The 8,454-nt window shown below is 43.2% G+C and overlaps 1 protein-coding gene across 2 annotated transcripts in view; it reads left to right on the forward strand.

The window, feature by feature from the left end:
• The window catches only part of LOC143212917 (zwei Ig domain protein zig-8), a 556,020-nt gene that overhangs the window by 435,848 nt on the left and 111,718 nt on the right, over positions 1-8,454 (forward strand). The window lies entirely within an intron of this gene.

An 8,454-nucleotide genomic window follows, 5' to 3' on the forward strand; every position in this document is an offset into this window, starting at 1 on the left:
AAAGTAAACATGTAAAACCTTAGGATTCTATCGCGTACCATAGCAGAATTAGAGAAAGATATGAAAACACGGTCTGACATTAATTCGACGAAAGTATAAGACACTAACAGAAAAATGTTTGATTAAGCAAATAAAAATACAAAATTAATACTTTGTGATACCTCCCTTGAATTGAATTACGTCTGGTAATCGCTTTCGGATAGTTTTATATTACTTTTTGATTCGTTTTTGTTCTAAATGTGTCGAATTGTGATTTATACTTCCTTTTAGTTCGTTTACGTTATTATATTGTCTCCCATTCGCGTAGAATCGTCTTAACAAATCTCCCGACAAATTTTCTATAATATATAAATCGGGAGAACGAGCGGGCCATTCCAAAATATTAATATTTTTTTAAGAAAAGGATTGTTTCACAGATTTTGCAGTATGGATTGCTGCATTATCCTGTCGAAAAATATAGTGACAGCGCGTGATACGAGCTGCAGGCTTGTTTAACTGATCTGCTATTAGTTCAATATATTTATTAGTATTCATCCGACCTGATAAAAAGTTTATTTCTGTTTTTCCATAGCAACCAATGGCGGCCTATATCATAACACCGCCACCACCCATTTGACGGCAACGTAAATGAAGTTCTTCCTTTTTGCAATCATGAAAGTAGTAGGCCCAGCCGTCAGGGCCATCTAGATTGAATTTTTTCTCGACACTACAAATGACTTTTCTCCAGTTTTTCATTCAGTGGACTTGTTCACAAGCGAACTTTAGTCGTGCTGCTTTGTGTTTCTCCATTAAGGGTGGCCGTTGTTTTAATTTCTGCCGTATAATATGTTTGCTTCCTTGTAAAAATGCGATGTACATTTCTTGAATTTCTTTTCACATCTGCTTCTTCGGCTATTTGTCTTGTTGTGTCCTTAAAATTCGACGCAACACGGAAAATTGCACGTTTATCACGTTCGGAAGTAACGCTAGGTCTTCCACTTTCTTTCGTTTCTCCATAAGCACTTGGATTTTTTAACAGATTATCTATCGCTCACCTACTTCTGTTTAATAATTTCGCAATTTTATGAATACTGTACTTTTCTTCACTTTTATCTAACTGCTTTCCTCGACCCATTATTTATTCTTCATTGTAATAAATGTACTTATAATGTAAGAAAATCACAAGATCCAACGTTTGAATACGTTCGCAGTAGAACACTTAATGGTAGAAGTCACATGATTTTTTGTCCAAAAAATTAATTAATTTGCTATGGTAATTTTGCTATGATATGCGATACAATCCTAAGATTTGGCGTGTTTACTTTGGAGATGGTATGTAGTATTCAGGATATAACGGAGTGTACACTTTCCACCTTTAAATACAAGAAATTTAAAAATATGCTAGGTGTCTTATGATTTTGTCGAGGACTGTACATAATTGCAGTTTTCACTACTTCTTCTATATTTGGATAAAACATGTCTGGCAACCGTAATTTTATATGAAATTCCGAGGAGGGGAGAAAATTTAATTTTCTTCTTATAAGTGTTATCCTGGTATTTGCGGATGTAAATCGACGATGAGAACGGGATTAGGGACCCTCGACCAGGATCAAGAAACTGCTCCAGATCCCGGCTTATGGCGTGGAAATGATTTTTGATGGCCTCACGTTCTCGTGACCCGATATACCCCACTTTCGTGATTTATGTGCTCCCAGGGGCTACTGGTTAAAAATGCCGAGGCGGTAAGATCTTATCATAACTATTACAAAATAACCTTTTTTCTATAAACGAACACGTTAAACACGTAACAGTTCCAACACCGAGGAAGAACTGAGCGCACGAACGAAAATGGAATTACATTTCTTCGCATATTCAAAAACCCCGTTCACAGAATATTTCGGTTTCGCGGAGAATTCTTTGCCTGCGGCGTGGCTGAAAAATTCAAGGAAATTACAACGCGGGAACGCGATCCCCGGATATTATGTAGCACAATAACGCTCGCAGATTCTTCTGTGTGTGTCTGCGACAGTCACGCGGCCTGCTCCCTCCACGTTCAGGCACTTAATTAATCCTCAATGTTCCCTGAAATGTGCACCGTGCACGGGCACGCGCGCGCGCGCATTGTGTCTTCAACGGGCTCGTATCGCGATTGTGAGCTGTCCCTTCTCGTGGATTCAAGCAGGGAGCATAAACAGAATCCAAAGGAGCCTTTAACGTTTCATGCTGCCGAGTGCTTCCCGTTGAATGCGTTGCGCCGCGCGTCGCTCGCCTTAGAATGCCGCCTCGCTAACCCACCGAGTGATGGATCACGTTAGTTGACAATTAGCGCGCGGGAGGTGTCGCGGATCTCGACTACGAAGACGAAGGTAGAATTCCAGAAACTAGTCGGAAATATTCGGTAATCCGTTTAGCAAAGAGGTTTGCGTGCGGGAAATTCGATTTCTTCGGGGCGGCTGCAACCGACACGTGGGGTCCGGAAATCGGATTGAACTTCGACAAAAGGGCCCGGTCGGGTGAGGGAGTCGAAGTCGGCCTCCGGCGAGAAAAAATACGAGAAGGAAAATTGTCAGGAAAAAGGTATCAATTTAATTCGCCGAGAGAGAAAACGACGAAAGAACATGAATTTCGAATTTGCTTAGTTGTCGAGTCTGAGAAATAGGAATCGGCTCCCGGAGTGTGAAGGGTGAACCAACCCTTGGCTTGCTAAAAGGCAAGATCCTACCTCTCGATGGATTTTTTCGTTGCGCAGATACGTCAAGAACATTGTATACGGCGGAGATTCCGGATCTCTAGGATCTACGGGATAGGATCGCAGCAGCCATTGCTACCGTAACTCCGGACATAATTCAGCGGACTTGGCACGAGATCGAACACCGTTTCAAGATCTCCTGAGTGACAAATGGAGCACGCGCCGAAACCTACTGAGCTGCTGCACACAAAAAGTCTAGACCTCTTCTCGTAGCGTTCCACGTTTGAATCATTTCCCCATTAACTGTCTAAGCTTATTCTAATAGTGGGTTGGCAAATAAGTTCGTTCGGTTTTCGTGATTTATTCCACTCTGAAAAACCGAACGAACCTATTTGCCAATCCAATACAATTTATAAAAGTGATGTAAAGGAAGGACACACAGTAATCCGTGTCTGAATTTTTAACGAAACAGTGAAAGTTAGAATAAAGATTTCCAATCGCGTTCCGAAAAGCATTCGAAATCCCTTGCACGGTATCAAACACGGGAAATCCAGCAAGGAACGAAGTTTCTGTCGAGTGTGCTGCAAGTGGATCAAGTCGACCAATATGGCGTCGTTCCGGTGCGGTGTGGAGTCTTGTCAGTGGAACAAGTCGATCTAATGTCCGACCATGAAGGAGCCTTGTCCGTTCACAGATGGCGTACTTTGTCACTGTCACTTAGGTACCAGATATTTACAAGTTGTTAACGACCCCCGATCCGCCAAAATGTGCTCGTACCTTTCACCATGATTGAAACTCCACGAGACGATGTCGTCTTGTGGCGGGGAGCAGTTTCGAGGGAAACGGAAGCGATGTCGAGCTGTTCGAGTAACTAAAGCTACACCAGTTTCGTGCACGTCGCAACTGCATACCTTTCGTACTTGTTGAGATAAGATATCAAAAAGTTACAAATCGTTCAGTCTGCAAGAAAAACGTGATTATTTATTTGACACAGTTGGCAAAACTAAAAATGTAAATTTTCTGGGGTTCGCAGACACGGGTGATTCATCGATTCATCAGCGGAATCGACGTCGCGGCAACAATTCCAGCGACACACGGGCAAACAGAGAGATAGAGAGAGAGAAAGAGCTTGGGTCCTTTTGATTCCACGGACAGTCCGCAGGTAACGGCGTTATCTTCTCAGAAACAGGTCGCCTCTCGGTGCCGGGGACTCAAAAGGATGCCAGGGCACAATGGTGCACGCTCGAACCGCTTCGTATCGCGTCCCCGCATTGATACGAATCTTCCGAGTTCCTTTTCACCGTGCCGGGTTCCTTTTCACGCGTATAATAAACGCGGTCGATCGAGTGTCGATGGACTCGTCTCGACTCGACTCAGTTTCCAGCGTGCAACCAACGACTTCTCGCCCACCCACACACCTGCCTCGTCAGCACAATCAGACAACAGGTACACGTACACGTGCACAGCTGTTGCGTGGACGCGTATCACAACCGGCCATTATGTCGATTCTGAATAACGTTTTCGTGGCGCGATGAAAAGCGGTGTCAACGACAGCGGCAGCGAGATCACGGTCAGCTGGAAATAACGAGCGGAGAACCGCTGACCCTCTTCGATCCCGCGAGATCTTTCTTTACGATACTAACATTTGTCCGATAAATCGTGCGATGTCATTTGTAGAATTTGGAACGCAATCCTGGCACGCGTGTTATTTTTTTTTTTTACGAAAAACGCGAAAGCCCGTTGGTTATAACAGCAAACGATGAACAGCCGCGAGATACCGCGGGGAACATTATTCTACCCTCCGTTCTGTAATCAAATTTCTGTTGGAAACATGTCCAACGCGATTCAAAGTTCCCTCATAAATATCGCAATTGTCGCGGGGGTCCGCGATCTATTTACATCGTAATTATTCTCGGAGGGTTGGGACCTCATTAATAGGTCCTTCCGGATCCATTAGGTCTACAAATCCAGATACTCGGTTTCGAAATGAATGAAGTTAACCGACCTAAAACTCGAACTTTCCGAGCGGATCGTAGAAAGTTATAATGCCCGTGGATGCCGCTGGATGTGTTCTACATTTTAATAGACTCTCGAGCGAACTAAGATTACTTTCTTGGATAATCCGCGCGATAGAATCATCATACTTTAACCGAATATCTCGGTAATGGGCGCTTTCGCTTTCTGGGATCTACATGTCCATGAAACTCTGCCGTTCAATTACGTCAGGGCTTATCAATGTGCGTTAAAAGTGATATTTATAGCTAATATCCAGAGACGACACCAGCAAGAGGACTCTACTTATTTCCGGCGATACGCGGTTGACAAACAGCCCGGCCCATTACAAGTAATTGCAGGCATTGTTGCCATAATTCTCACGGCTCGGTTGCTGGGAACGGCGCGGTTAAAACGTGGGATCGGCAATCAGGAGATTCCTCGCGGTACCGCGACGAAATACCCGCGGCGAACGAGAATGGAAATTTTAATGAAGATCCATGAAGGGCCGCCGCGCTGCGTCGGGTAGCCGGTGTGTAACACGCTTTCCAGGACGACGGCCACGTTCGTGTTTGTTCATTACTAGCGCATTCGGGAGCGGTTCGAGTGGCGTCGCTGTTAACGAAATGCTTTTAAACGGTCCGACCGCCGGATTAGGATTTATACGGGCTGATTGCAGCGGGATGCTGCGCTACGCCCTGGCAAGAACGGATCGGAGGGGTAATGCATCGCGGGAATTTTACAGTTGCGACTTGCAATTCGCGCCGACGCGCGTCGCAACGGGATCAGGAAATCAGAACGCTCGTCCGGCTGGAAATCCAAGCTAGCCGCTTGGTTTTGCGTCACGAGACAATGCTCCGACGCCGCACAGTGGGCCAGAAACCGATCTTTTTCAACAAAAATCTGCCGACAACTCAGTTTTTCATCGATTCAATTGGAATTTTTTTGAAAATGTTCGTGAAGGACTATACTTTGATGACGTGCTGCGCGAAAATCATTAACTGCCACGATTCCTTATCTACAAAGCCCAATAACTCCGATACTTCATCCGCCCATACCATAAATTTGCATGTCCCAGCTGAGTTGCCGACACTTCTTCACCCTAAACCCTAAACCGCAAAATTTTAAACTGTAAATCTGGCCCTGAGAATTACCAATTGAATAGAATTACATTCGCCACTTATCAGACTTACCATTAATTTATTGTTCCCACAGCAGCGTTTTCGCTTCTTGAGAAAGAACTTCCTTGTGCTTGCCATCCTTCATTCTTAGAGAGCTTATAAGCGGATCGGATGATAATAATATATGCCGTATAATATCTATATTTGTCTTTTTGCGGCAACACATTTGGGAGTTTTCAGCTCGTGATTTCTTGAAGACTTTATTGTTTGCCTCTTGTGGCTCTTCTGAATACAAACCAATTGGCAGTTCAAATGTAGCAAGTACTTCACTTCCATGTTGCAGTGCCTTATGAACTGATGGCGGTAGTTTATACCATGGATAAATTTTAATGCACAATTTAGCCGTCTCCGAACAATAGTCTTTGAATTTCACAGAATCAGCTTTCTTGTCACACGTAATTACCTGAAGAATGTTATGCAATCTTGTGATAATAACCGCGTTTAATCCAGGCACTGCAGCAACTGATTCGACTTTTCTAAAGAAAGTTCGGGCCACGTTCCCAGTATTTGATGTACCAGCTCCCTGTTTGACAACATCAAATCTGATTGATAGCTCTTTCAAAGAATTTTGCACTTTAACTTAACGATCTTCGCGCAGCACGTCATCAAAGCATAGTCCTTCACGAACATTTAAAAAGAAATTCTGAGTTGTCAGCAGGTTTTTTTTACCAAAAAGATCGATTTCTGGCCCACTGTGCGCCGTCAAGATAAATTTGGAATTTTTAACGTAAACGTACACTCCGCGATAAAACGATAAGGCACCTCTAGATTTCGAATGTTTCTCGATACCAATGATGTGTACAAAGATTTCGTTTACCTTCAGATTCTGAACATGTTTAAACAGTCATTAAAGACGGAGAGACACAACTTTGCACCAATTTTGGAGGATATTTTTGAATTTATCTCAAAAAATAATAGGGTCCAGCGGAAAATCGAACCAATAGACCAGGCTTTTATCTTGAGAAATCACTCTTTGAAGTTTGCAACTTTGACGTTTCTTTCGAACCACAAAGCAAAATATTTTCGCCCGACATGAGTTGGCCAATTTATGTTGGGACCGCGCTAGTGGAGAGCGCCACTGACGGCAACCTATGCCGGGCGAAGATATTTTGTTTTGTGGTTCGCAAAAACGTCATAGTTGCAAACTTCAAAGGGTGATTTCTCAACATAAAAGTCTGCTCTATCGGGTAATGTAGTTTAATTTTCCGCTGGACCCTTATTTTTTCAGATAAATTCAAAAATATCCCCAAAATTTGGTTCAAAGTGGTGTCTCTCCGTCTTTGATGATTGTCTAAACATGTTTAAACATTCATAATGTATTAATATTGGATATCTCTGTATTCGGGAAAGTCTACAGAATCTTTTGCTGCAAAGAACAATTCAATATCTTTCATAATAACACCACAATATTTGTTTAAAGTTAAAAAATACGTATTTCTTCTTTAAAATCATGTTTTTCAAAAACTGTGCGTCTAGGAGAAAACTTAAAGGTATATTCGGAAGAAACTCCATAAGAACCAGCCAACAGTAATTGTGGAACAGATTTGGTGTTGGACAGTGTAATTAAATCACTATTCTTCTTCACCATGTCTTATCACTCCTTATAACTCGTAAGACACAAAGTAAATAATAGCAGTTACTTCGTATGTTACTAAACAGAGGATACTCTACAGATCTATATACAAAATCTTTGTACACATCATTGGTATTGAGAAACATTGGAAATCTAGAGGTGTCTCATCGTTTTGTCGCGGAGTGTACGATGCTAATTAATCAACGAGAAATTTCAACGACAGCGGATACGCTGAGGTTTTTATTAATCGAGCAGGTCGGCAGTGTATTATTTTGAATGAGCTGATCGTGAATTATCGGAGTTTCGGGGAACGACGTGTTGTGGGAAGTTCGGAAGCGTGCCAGCGGAGCCAACCCATGCGGTTAATTCTCTCTTGCACTTCGAAACTCGATGACTCATAGATTGGTCGTCATAATTGTACACTAATATCGTTACCGGTGATTCTACGGTCCGTTAGTTGCAGTCAGCCACGCTCGAAAGTAACACGTTTGGTTGCCGAGAGGAATTTCAACTAATTGCTCGTTTTCCCCTGTTTTGTCATTGGATACCGTTTGCCGCGGCACGCGCAATCGCCTCCGAAACTAAGTTAACTGCTCTTCAAACGCTTCATTTGTTGCTCCGCGTTTATTACGTTTCGACGGCTCTTTCGGATAGCGCGTTCCTATCGAAGACAGGAATTACAGCTTTCACACAGGATCATAAAAGAAAATGTTCTCCCGCTCCGTGGAACGGGGAAGATCATCTTCGTGTCTCTGAGAGGTTCGTGTGACGAAGTATACATGTAAATATAGGAGCGCATTGTTCGAGTTGACACTGCACATAGTTAGCAAGTCAGTTGAATCTTGTTTCAGTGTGATGTGACGCTCGTTCGCGGAAGTTCCGCGTTCAGACGGTTCGCTGCTGCCTCCGAACGCGTTCCGACACTCGTTCTTAATGTCGCAATTCCATCCAATTCTCCGGGAACTTTCGCGAGTGATTGTTCGTGCGTAACAGCCGCATACCCCATTCCTCGACTGCGTCGCGATTACTGTATTTAGTGG

This window comes from Lasioglossum baleicum, chromosome 10, assembly GCF_051020765.1.
Source record: "Lasioglossum baleicum chromosome 10, iyLasBale1, whole genome shotgun sequence".
NCBI classification, from domain to species: domain Eukaryota; kingdom Metazoa; phylum Arthropoda; class Insecta; order Hymenoptera; family Halictidae; genus Lasioglossum; species Lasioglossum baleicum.